The sequence below is a fragment of the Fukomys damarensis genome, unplaced genomic scaffold (assembly GCF_012274545.1).
Source record: "Fukomys damarensis isolate Sample0158 unplaced genomic scaffold, DMR_v1.0_HiC HiC_scaffold_15, whole genome shotgun sequence".
In the NCBI taxonomy this organism is placed as follows: domain Eukaryota; kingdom Metazoa; phylum Chordata; class Mammalia; order Rodentia; family Bathyergidae; genus Fukomys; species Fukomys damarensis.
This window is the reverse complement of record NW_022900927.1, coordinates 9,653,374-9,666,091: the sequence shown is the minus strand read 5'-3', so window position 1 is coordinate 9,666,091 and position 12,718 is coordinate 9,653,374. Positions and strand designations below refer to the sequence as shown.

Sequence of the window (12,718 nt, the reverse complement as noted above, 5' to 3'; positions counted from 1 at the left end):
AAAAAAAATGAACAAGAAAAAGAATAGAAATGAGAGAGAAATAAGAGAAAGATAGGAAGAGGAAATAGTTGGAAGGGGCCAGAGAAAAGAAGCTAAAAGAGGAGGGGAAAAGAGAAAAATGCAAACCCCAAAACCCAAATGAAAGAAAGATAAAAATATGGTATGAAAAAAATATAATAGTACATAAGATCATAATGAGATAATTGACAATGTGAAATAGGAAGAAAAGGGCTAAAGGCATAGAGAAAATAGGAAGGGTATGGGAAAGGTAATAAGGGAAAGGAAAAATATGAGAAAATGAAAATGTAAATAATGATGATATCCAAAAAAAGATGAAGTCAAAAAAAAAATTCCTGTTTTTGAGGGAGTGGTTTCTTTCCAAAGTTTGCAGTCTGAGATCAAATCTAATTGATTTTTCCACATAACATATAATATTTTTATAATATTTATAATATTTTTCCACATAGCTTCAGGACATGGGTTTTGATAAAAAAAATAAAAATAACAGATGATATCCAAAAAAAGATGAAGTCAAAGAAAAAATTCCTGTTTTTGAGGGAGTGGTTTCTTTCCAAAGTTTGCAGTCTGAGATCAAATCTAATTGATTTTTCCACATAACATATAATATTTTTATAATATTTATAATATTTTTCCACATAGCTTCAGGACATATGGGTTTTGAGGTGACTTTCACACACCAGAATCCCTTCTGTCTGTTCAACTCAGACTTATCTTCCAAGACAAGGCATGCCCTTGCTTCCATTGGTGGATTGGAAATACAACCACCCCTCTGGCTTCTGGTGGATGTAGGTTGTGGGGTGGGGTTTCAAGTAGACCCTTTGACTTAATGTCAACAGTCACAGAACCTGGTTGTGTGTTTCTCTTCCTAGATATTTTCCTTGTCCTGGAACAGGTCTGTTTATTAAGCCTTTTATTCTGCTGTACTGTGCCAAGGAAAGCAAAATATAAGGCCAGCTTGGAGTTGCTGGATGGTTGCATCCTTGTTTTGGGGGAGATGTGCATCTGGTATGGGACTACTTGCTTATGCGAGGGCTTAAAGGACACCAGAAAGGCTTTCTAACTGCTCTTCTCCATCAGTTAACACTCTCCATGTTGTAATACAATAAAATATTCACAAATCTAATCTATTTCACTGCCTAAAAGCGTTCAAAGGTTTACATTATCAACATGGTGAAAGTTAAATATGTTGTCTATGTTTGTCATTTTATCTTCCATCTTGGGAGAACCAGTCACTGGTCAGATCTTGCTCCTACTTTCTAGACTTATAAAGTCTTATTATAATTTGCTCTCATTTATTTCTTTATCATCAACAATCATAAGGTATCTCAGTTCACATTTTCTATAAGAAGGAAAATCATACTAGTTGTTTGAATAATTCTTTAGAATAAAATTCAACAATAGCTGACACTTGTTGAGTAGTTATTATATGCCAGGCACTGTTCATAATCACTCAACATGAATCAGTTCAATCTCCACAAGAAAAATATAGGTAATATTAAAACCATTCAATTTGTTAAATGCAAAAATTGAAGAACAAACAGAGAGGTTGAATCATAAGCTCAGTGCCACACAGATTGTAGTTAACAGAACTAGGTTCAAACTGTGGCAGTCTGGTTCCAGAGTCAATATTTCTAACTATAATAGGCTCTCTCCTCTTTTGCAACCTTTTGGATAAAGAGAATAATTAACAGAAGTTGGTATCAAGCATTTTACAATTCCTAACCTCACTCTCACCTGTAGAGGGGAGGTATTATGCCTGCCTCCCATGGTTGTGGGGGACAAATGATATATTTCTATAAAGGATTTTGCTCTCTGATTTGCTCACTATGTGGTTATATCCTTCTTTCCCTGCTTTTGTATGTGCTAGTCACTAGCACAAGCCCCTTCACTTTTTCACAAACTTGCCTCACATATATAAAAGCCCCTGTGGATGTTTATTTCCATAGACTGCTCCTCTGGACTACTCTGACATAGCCACCTTTCTTAACATCACTAAGTCCTCCCTTAGATGCCATGTAAGATTCCAGATGAGGCCAAATTCTGTCCTATGCCCCTGAGATGTCTAATCCTACTGGATACTGTAAATCTTTCTATTCTACCTCTCATCCTCTGGAATACTCTATAACTTATATGTTATGTGTCTCTTGTCTGTGCCCCAGCTAGGCTGAGTTCCATGTATTCAGAGATTTTTAACTGGTTTGTTCAGAGATTTAGTCCAACTGCTTAAAAGTTTGCTTTCAGTCATGAGGTGCTTAGTGGACATTTATTTAATAAATAAAAGCTCTTTGTTTTTATCTATCTCCATATATGTTGTTCATTCTAATCCTCTAATCTCAGATGTATGTCCCACTTTCTTAAAGAAAATGCTATGGTTGAAACTTAAATGCCCTCCCCAAAGGCCCATGTGCTGATGCCTTAGTCTCCCATCTGTGGCAGTATTGGTAGGTAGTGGAGTCTTTTTGAGGTAGGTCCTAGTGAGAAGAAGTTAAGTCACTGTGATCTTGAAGTTATATAGACCATGGATCACTTTTTTCTTTGTTTCTCTTTGCTTCCTTGCTGTCACAAAGTGAATAGGCCTCTTCTAATATACATATTTTCCATGATGGGTCTGTGCCATCACAGGCCCAAAGCAACAGGATAAGTGATCATGGACTGAGAACTTTCATAGCATGAGCCAAAATAAACCAGGTATTGATTTGTCTCAGATATTTTGTCACAGCAAAAGCTGACTAACACAGAAACCTTCTGTGAAACCCCTACTCTATTCTCAATTTAAGACTATGTCCACTTCTACCATTTTCTTCTGAGCAGTAAGTATAATTTATCAATGCTTATATTCATGAGAGCTTGATTAATGTGTGCTTATCGAGCAAATGATATTGTCCATGAGGCTGGGAATTGTTTTGCTTAACATTTTATCCCCAGGCCAAGCACAGTGGCTGGTAGGTGACAGGCTTTAAATGCAAATGAATAATGAATGTCTGAATAAGGAATGAGGAACCTTTTTCCTACACATGCAATAGATGAACAAGAGCTAAGAATGCATGAGTATTATTCAGATATTTACCACTTTAATTTACTTAGAAAGTTTGCATAATATGATGAATAATTTTATGTGTCTGCTTACTGGACCACAGCACTCCCAGTCATATAGTCAAACATTTTTCTACATGTTTCCATGAGGGTGTCTTTGGATGAGATCTAATACTTAAATTAGTAGGTTGGATAAAGAAGATTGACCTATCTAATTAATCTCATATAACCAGTTCAAGGCCTGAAGAAAATTAAAAGTTTGATCTTCATAAGTAAAGTTGAAGGAACCTCTCCTACCTCTCTGTCATTTGATACATTGGTTTCTTTTTCCTGCCTTTGAAATTAAACTGAAACATTGGCTCTTCCTGAATGTCAAGCCTATTTTGCTTCTTTTCTTTCTTTCTTTTTTTTTTCTTTTTTTTTTAAGAATAGGAAAAATTTATTGAGGGAAAGAAAGTTTCTGTCTAAGAGAGATGGGGCGGGCAGAAAGAGTGTTGCATTCACCCACATTTTCAAAGATGTTTTATACAGCAAAGCCATGTGGAGAGGTATGTACAGGGTGGGACAAAACTATAAAACCCAGTGGAAAATTACAAGGTGGGCATGAGGTGGGGCAAAACCATGACCAATCAATGAGATCACAAGTACAGTCACCCAGGTAATATTGATTAAATGGGAGTCAAATGGGGATGCAAGTCACATAGCAAGCTTACAAGGATTTTCAGTAAGGGTGGGGACCAGGAATATTTCCTGGAAAGGCTGGGTTAAGGCCTTGCCCCCCACCCAGATGATTGATACCTATTTGGAATGTCAGTCGCTGCTCTTTATCTCCAGAGGAAGCACAAGTGTATAGCAGTTTCTCTCCTTTTACAATTCTGGCCACAGTGAATATGTCTTTATTGTCCTCCATGTTGGCTCCTTGTTGTGTTGGCTACTTGAGGGCTGGCTACTTGATGTTGGCCTTGTTTAACTACCTACAAGATATCTACTTGACCTACCTATCTGCAATATTTCCCCCTCTGAAGAAGTACCTTTTACTGCTGTGAGGGGGCAAAGGGTGAAGACAAATCTGGCTACTTCCAGCCAAAGAGAGTCAAAGTTGTGATCAGCAGTTAGAGTTACTCTAAAGAGGGTCTATCTAAAGGCCTTCAATAGGCACCTGACATTTTCATCTTGGTAGCTGCATAGCTTTTAAATCTGAAGGAGACAAAACCAAAGAAACAGTTAAGAATGCATGGGCAAAATTATAAGGTCAGCAGGATTGCTATGAATATAGCCCACAAAGAGGATTAGGAGAAGGTCCAGGGGACTTGAGAATCCAACACAAAAGTTGTACAGTTTAGCAGTTATGAGTTCTTTACAAGGTCGATCTGGTGGATCCCAGTAAAAGAAGTCTAGCACATTTGTCATTGGTTCCATTTGTATAACTGCTTGGAGTTTGTGAGCCTCTAGGAAAGAATAAATAAAACTTGTAAGAAATTAGAGTATGCCTAATCTAAACCTGAGCACAATAGAGTGAAAGGGCAGGTTGGGGAGAAAGTCATACTTAAAAATTGAAATAGTGATTGAACCTGCTGGACTTAGATTCTTTCATTGATAGATGTTATCTATGAATCTCATACTTTGTCACAAGTCTCTCTAGTGTTAGCTGTAAGATGAGACAATTTAAAGAACAAATTTCACTAAGAAATATAAAACTCTAGCTGAGCTCTTATAGATTTTTATAGTAGTTTTTTTCTAATGACCCATAACTGTAGTCAGCTACTGATAGAGCCAAAAGTTGCCAGAAAAGGTCAGTGACTGGAGTGTCTTTTATTGGATATTATTTTAAGCCGGGTGTTTAAGATCAAGTTAAAGCGAAATCTATGTCAATCAACATGAACCTCTTGCTATCTATCAAGGTCAGTTAAGTCCCTTCAGGCATTGTTTTGGAGCCATGCATAGAGCCTCTCAACTTCTCTGTCAGTGTCAGCCATCAGGATGGGTCACGGCCTTGCTTGACCATGTTATTTTCAGTGAAAGTGAGGGAGACTTTTCCCTTTTTGTGATCTTCCTTTAGCACATGGTATATTTACCCTCTGGAGCCCAACAATCTCTCTGCTCAGGAGGTTGAGTGACTTACCAAAGATGTAGGATTCTTTGTGTCCTAGATCTTATAGACCTGGAGGGGCCAGAGCCAAAATATGGGCTGTCCTCATAGCCCAGTTACATTTCTAGTTTGGGTCTCCAAACTTTAGTTGTTGAACACCCAGAAGATAAGATCAGTGACATTAGTAGCTTAACTATTATAATTTTGTCTGGACATTAAGCATTTTGAAGTATAAAGCACAATTAGATGGGCTGTTATTTCTTATCAACCATAGTTGTTTTAGTAGTTGAATCCTTATAGAATGTTAACAGAAAACATTTATATATTATACAGAAACTTAAGATCAAGAGCCACACATAGCATTTTAGCATTACAATCATGATAACATTTTCTTCATAACATTTACATGTTAATCTTAGTATGAAATAGTACTTCAGTCAAACACCTCTGTCTGATCACAAGACATTAAATGACATAAAGAAAACTCTTATTTGTTATCCTTTAGTAGGATGCCATCTAAGGAGAGCATATATATTGGCTTATAAATGTACCTTGGGAGTTTTTAATGTCTAACCTATAATTTTATTGCTTGAAATTTTTTGACTGTTTGGCGACTGAGCATCCTTAAGTGTGGTAACACATATAACATACATCACATAAATTGTTAAGAAAACTATTATTTGACTGCTTATCTCATGCTGGCTTGACATGCATCTCTTATCACAAGTAGCTGGAGTGCAAGCAAAAGACAGATACCCGAGCCAAAAAGATCATTACCATAAACAATATCCTAGAAGACTTGTACACCCAGATGGCATGAATATATGCATCATGAAATAATAATATTACACGAAACCCTTTGTCCTTTAATATTGTTTTTTGTACCAAGAGCATTTTAAATAAAACCTTGTTGTTTTCCCATAGAAAAGTTAGCCATTTGACCATGACCAATGTATACATATCACAATAATATGTTTAGCAATATATTTTCCATAAGGCTATGGAAATAATTGGGGTCCCCTTTGTGAACAAAGGCTGGCATAATTTTTTTCCAAGCAGCCCCTCCTTTATTTACCAAGAGGAGTCCTGTCCAGTAGTTTTCCTAAATCCAAGAGTCTTTATTTATCTTAAGAAATTTTTAGATAATGTATGAGAGCCAGATCATAACAACACATTTTGACCAATGAAAGATTCCCTAGATATTATATATAAGCAATACATAACTGTATTAGTAAAACCAGTTGATATTATTTGGATCATCTGGCAATCTGAGGGATGCATGTCTTTAGTGACATTTATCTATAAGCCAAGCTGAGATACAGGCAAACATCTTTAAAAATCCAAAATGCCAAAAGAAAAAAAAAGCACAAAAAAATCACCGCAGCTGTGTGTGTTATAACAAATTGGACAGACACACACAAACACACACACACACACACACACACACACATAAGACAACTTTTTATAAACCAGAGTGCACTCAGATGCATTTGCCCAAGTTGAATTATAATAACTTTTATAATTTTTAGGTTTATAATTATAAAAGAGTAGTCAGAACTTTGTAGAACAATTAACAGAGATCTCTGTAATAAGAATCAAAAGGAAGAAAAATTTTCTCTACACCTGTGAAATCAAATAGCCTTAAGACAGTTTATCTGACTAGAATACCCAACTACACAGTTTTCAAGAGTTTCAGGATTAAGTCTATATGGCCCAGAAATAACTGAAGGTCGGTTTTACTCTGGAAGGGTTCTAGGAAAGAGAAACTAGCCATTCTGGAGGCTTTGTATTGAAATCCAGCAGCTACAGAGGAGGAAGTGCCTTGAACTAAATACTGTTGAGAACTGTGTTATTTCTCAGGGGCAGGGCAGTGGAAAAGGGACAAGAAGAATGCCTTTATGTATGGCACAAGAACTACATCTTAACCATCTCAGGTGTAGAAAAACATTTAAGATCAGGAGCTTTTTTATGGTGGAACTGCAATCCTTAGCAAAACACATCTCTAGAGACAAAAGCTATGATTACCTCCAATTATATTGCCAAGCAGAAAATTAAAGCAATAATCAAAGAACCCGAATGGCTGCTTTTTATCTCTGGAAGGGAATGAAAGTCTTCTAACTATATTTTTTATGGCTTTTCTTTTTAAGTAAATTATTTTGAATCTATAATATGTAATTTATGACTTAAATACCCTACATCTGTTGAGCAGCTCTCTGATCTTGTAGAAACATTCCCAAAGCCATGCCTTACCTTTCATTAACACACAAACTGAAATGGTGTCCTGTAGGTAAGCACTTAAATGTGTTTATTTGAGCTTCTGGAATGCGGTCTGGGAACCAGGTTCCCAGGTTAAAATATGGCTGTTTTTGGGGTTTTTCTATAGGCTGATAGATGAGTCACACAATCTCACTATATTCTGCTATCTAAAAGTGGCAAAAGCCTGTAATTTCTAGAAATCTCCTTAGTGGTTTTAGGGTCTTGGGCTGTGGAGAGGAAAGAATTGGTTTAATTCTTTCTTGCCCCATTCTTTCAGTTCCCTTAGATATGATAAGGCCTAAGTATTTTACCTCAAGGCTGCAAAGTTGTGCCTTAGACCTAAAAACATCATAACCTCTGTCTGTTAGAAAATTCAACAGAATACTGTTGCCTTGGCTCTTCAGAAAGCTCTTCTGAGGGGGCACACAACACTACACCATCTACGTATTGCAAAACTGACTTGGGGAAAACTATAGCATTTCCTTTTAGCAATCAGGTTCTAGGGATGTCTTCATCTCTTTCTGATAAATAGTTGACAATTTAAAATAACTAAAGGGCTTAGTTCTCATATTTCTTAGACCTTTAAGAATACATGCCTGAAAATGTTTTCTATTTTAATCTCCTATTTGATTGATTGACAGGCTAGTAGGGGTCTTGTATAGGAACTGCTTGTGTTCCAGTAGAAGCCAGTTATTCACCTGGCTGCCTGTCTTTTGAGCTTCCAAAATTAAGATAATATTTGTCTCCAAATGTAATACTACTTATCTCTCATTAAAAACAAGAATTTGCACCAGGGAAACTATTCGGTATAAGATCCTAATAAGATTGCTGACATTTAGAAATGGGAAGAAAGGAGCTAAAGGTGTAGGGAAGGTGGGATGGGTAGGGGAAGAGTAATAAGGGAAAAGAAAAAAATGTGAGATGATGAAAAGATGGAAATAAAGTGTTGGGGGTGAAGGGAGGGCAGGGGTGAGGGGAAAAAATGAGAATCAAGACTTGTCATGTAGAGGTACAAGATCCCAACAATGAATGTAACTGTACTTTATCCCTAAAAATGTACCAATAAACTCAATTAAAGCTGAAAAAAAATAAGAATTCGATTTAAGAGCAATATTGTACCTTTCTAATCTAGTCCATAGGTCTGAGTAAGTTCTCTAAAGACCTCAATGTACATATCAAGGTCAACCAAAAACTTTATTAGGTCTCATTTAATCTGTTTGAGATCACTGAGAAAAAGACACACGAACATAGTCCTGTATTTACCATTTACTTCTTGCAAGGGATATTGTCTTTGAGGGGCCTGAACAACTTAGTTAAGGAGGGATTTAGCCTCATGCAGGTTTTAATTATGGCTGGGCTATATACTCCATGCTCAGCACCTGATGATCAAGTTTTAAAGTTGTCTTGGAAACTTTGTTCTCAGGTTCTAGAGTGAGGAGTAGCCTCAGGTTTAGAGGTGCTGAATATCTTAAGGGTGAGTTGTCTTTCATTACATTTACACTTGAGTACAAGCAAGAAATACTTTAATGTAAATAAAATCTCAACGTAAGATGATTGTGACCATTTTCTCTCTTTTACAACATAATTCTAATTGTGCGATAGCATCATAGCACTTTCCTCTGTGTACTTGGCTTTAGGAGGTAGGCACACCACGAGGAGGTGTAGGGAAATACGAAATTGTTCCTTCATACATTTGAGAGGAGTGTGAGGTTCAGATATGGAGTCCCTAATCTGAAACAACAAACAAATATGGCATCCCAAAAGTCTCTGCTTGATTCCTTTTCTCCCTAGGGTGTCCCCCAAGCTTTAATCCACTCCAGGGTAGGTAGATACCAGAAAATAAAACTGGAATGGACTATTTACCCTTTACCAGCACAAGATCTTATCTTCCTCAGAGAACTCATATCCTTACTCCAATAGGATATGACTCAAAACACAAGTTACAGTTGACTTCAACTATGTTTAGAGAAGCTAGCAAACCAAGAAATTCAAACCACTGCTTTCTAGTTCCTATTAGACCTGTTTGTTAGAAATTCAAACCACTGCTTTCTAGTTCATCTGCTGAGCCAGGACCTCATCTGGGCTCTTTGCTTTTTCCATTGTTGATGATATGCATCCACTCTGGTCACTGATTACAGGGTGAGTAGGCAATTTAGCTCCCCTCTACTCAGGTCCTCTGTCTTGTTCTCATCACCCACCTCCCCGCTGCCAGGGGACTTCTTGGAAATCTAAGTGCTTGGTCAGAGAGACCCTCTCAGGCCACTTTGCCCAGGACCATTCCCCTGGGGGACTCTCCATCAGCCTGACTCCCCTTGCTCTCCTCTTCTGGGGACTGGCTCAGGGAGTATAAAAAGAAAGATGTCCTCTCTTTTGACCTCTTCCTAGGGAGCTAGCTCCTCCTCACCCACTCTAACATGGGTTGGTACAAGACCTAAGTGTCATTAACTCTGCTGTTTTTCCTATACATCTGGTGGTTCCTAATCCCTACACTCTATTGTCTCATGCTCCCTCCTTCTCTCTGTTTTAAGATAGAGCTCTTTTTCTTTTTCCTTGTTTGCTGCCTATACTTACCCCTTCCACCACCTCTAGATATTCCTCTCTGCTAAAGGGCTCATCCCTAGCCTTAAAGGAGCCCCTAGGTAAGACCCAGGGAGGTCCACCCCATGGGACATTGTGATGCCTTAACTACAGGGGCACCTACTTATCTTCTCAGCCTTATTCAATTCTTTTGGAGTTACTCTTTGGAATCAGACTCACTGCCACAGACCTGCTGGAAAACTTTTGATAAGTGCCTTTTAGTAACAACTTACTATTTTATCATCACCTTTCTAGGCATTCTGGGTTGTTTACACTAAAATGTACTCATCTCTTGTTGTCGCCTTCACCCTGCTTTTAGGGATTACCCTTTGCACCTCCTAATTTTCTTGTCCTGAACAATGCAAACAAGGTGGAAAGGTCTGGACAATGGACTGGAGCAGGGCCAGGCTAATAGATTATGGTCCCTTATGGTTTTGGTCCTATTCCTCCTGCTATAAAGGTGCCACCCTCTGCAGCTATGAAGGACAAAAATATTGGACAGGTAAGATCATCCATACATGGTCTCTAACTATGGAAAAAAAAAACCCTGGTGAGAAGGCCTGTTGGAGTTACTTGGCACCCATTAGGGTAGTGAGAGGGGAGGAGTCCAAAATATGGCTCTAAAGGAGGTTGTTGACAAACAAAGAAGAGTGATGGAGCCCTTCAGACCCACTAGCCCACCTCCCTATCAAGGAATACACATCCAGGTGGTTAACCAGATAAACCAGTCTCAAAAAAGATTACAACATCTATTCAATATCACTCTCCACTACCTCACAGCTAATATTTCTGACTGCTGGATGTGCTTATCTGTGTACCCCCTCTCATTCACTCCAATTCCACCCCCCTCCCAGAGTTTAATGTGTCAATCCCTGATAAAAACAACCTCTCCATGCTTTTGGGACTCTTTGCTATGAGCTGCCCACTCCCCACACAACTTATTAACTTAATATGTATGGGAAATGATATCAACCTTACTCATTTTATTTGCTCCTGCTTTGTCTCTCAAGAATGTCCAGTCTGCCTGTCCAACAGCCTATATTTCATATGTAATCAAGAGGCATTTGGATGCCTCAATCAGTCTGATATTTTCTCTTACATATCCTTCCTTATCCATCCCCTGACCATTTATACAGAAGCCTCGATATCTAAACAAGTTATCCCACAGAACATAATCAGAAGAGCAGCTCACATTCTAGACCTCTTCTTAATGGGAGTGGGGGTCCTCACTGGGATGGCAACAGGGATAGCAGGCATTTCTACATCCACACATTTCCATCAGGCCCTGTCCATAGAGATTTTGGAAGACATGGATAAAATAAGCCAGTCCTTAAATATAGTACAGGATTAAATAAATTCTCTAGCAGCAGTCGTGTTACAAAATAGAAGGGCCCTTTATGTGCTGACAATGGCCCAAGGGAATGTGCCAGGTGCTAGGAGTAAGAATGCTGTTATTTTGTTAACCAGTCAGGGGTTTTTGAAACAAAAGTTAAAGAATTACAGCAGCAAATCAAAGAGCAGAAGAGACGATGGGATTCTTGGGGAATACACCAAAGCTATTCCTGGCTTCCCCAAGTTATGCCTTGGCTACTCCCCTTGTTGGGGCTACTGGCTTGTATATGTCTTTGAATCAGGGTAGGGCCCTGTCTGTTTTGCTGTTTTCAAAATTTCTTGCAGAAACAAGAGGGCATTTACCAACCAGATAGTCACAGAACTCATCATAGAGGGATATTGGCCACTGTGGCAGAGGGAAGAAGTCCCCACCTACCACTGCCCCAACCAGATCCAGGTTTAGCCCCAAACTGCACCCCTTTGTCAGCTTGAAGCAGACAGAAGAAGAAGCCTTCACCCAATAACCATAAAACAAAAGCCTGGATGGTTAGACTTCCCTTGCCTTAAGATTGCCATTATTCCCCTTCCCACAGTGCCCTGCTTCTTACCTAAAAACATAACTTCTCCCATCTATCAAAAGAACAGCAATCTTCTTCCCGTGATGTCTCTTCCTGCCAAAAAGTAACCAGATACTTGCTACCTCTGAGTAACCAGTGATGCCACAAGCCCCTCCTAGTGATGTCACAGGCTCCTCCAATCCCTTAATACTACCTCACTTAACTCCACCCCACTCCTATGAGCCTCACCCCAGTCCTATAAAAGAAGCTCTCTGTTCTGCCATATTGCTCTCTCTCTTTTGATCAAAGACAGCCTGGAAGATTGTCCCTATGATAACGGCTTGTAGTGGTTCTGATCTGGTCATGGTTTTCAGCTTTTTTACCTGAGAGTTCCTTGAAAGACAGGGAGGAAAATAAGGCACTTTTCCTGCAGAAGAGATCACCTCCAGAGATGCTAAGTCAGAGATTCTGCCCTGGGCCCTGGGGTAGAGAAAGCTCTGAGAAATTTCTGTTGTCTACCCAGTTTTTTAGGCAACTTTTATTAGCAGCAAAGAAGGCTACTCCTTTAAGGTCCATTTTACATTCACTAAGTATTTAAAACACATAGTTTGTCCTAGCAGCCACAATCAACATAGTAAAGGCACCTTTATGGACTTCCTATGCAAGCATATGAAGGAAGAGAAAGGTTGGCCACAATAGTCCCATATTCTAGTTAGCCTGTTAACACACAAATGCAAGTTACTGGTTGCTATTTTCTCTAGTGTAAGACAAAGCAGTTGTAGTGAGTTATATTAGTCTTACTTTCTAGAAGGAGAAGCAGTCTGACTACAAGGGATACTAGAACTCCCAACAA

General features: G+C 38.7%; 1 long non-coding RNA gene across 1 annotated transcript in view; it reads right to left on the bottom strand.

The window, feature by feature from the left end:
- LOC104872194 overlaps positions 1-11,978 on the bottom strand; it is a 22,999-nt gene extending 11,021 nt beyond the window's left edge. The window contains exon 1 of the long non-coding RNA XR_783093.1: positions 11,917-11,978. This is a non-coding gene — a long non-coding RNA (uncharacterized LOC104872194). The remainder of the gene's footprint in view (positions 1-11,916) is intronic.
- Positions 11,979-12,718: the final 740 nt, after the last annotated feature.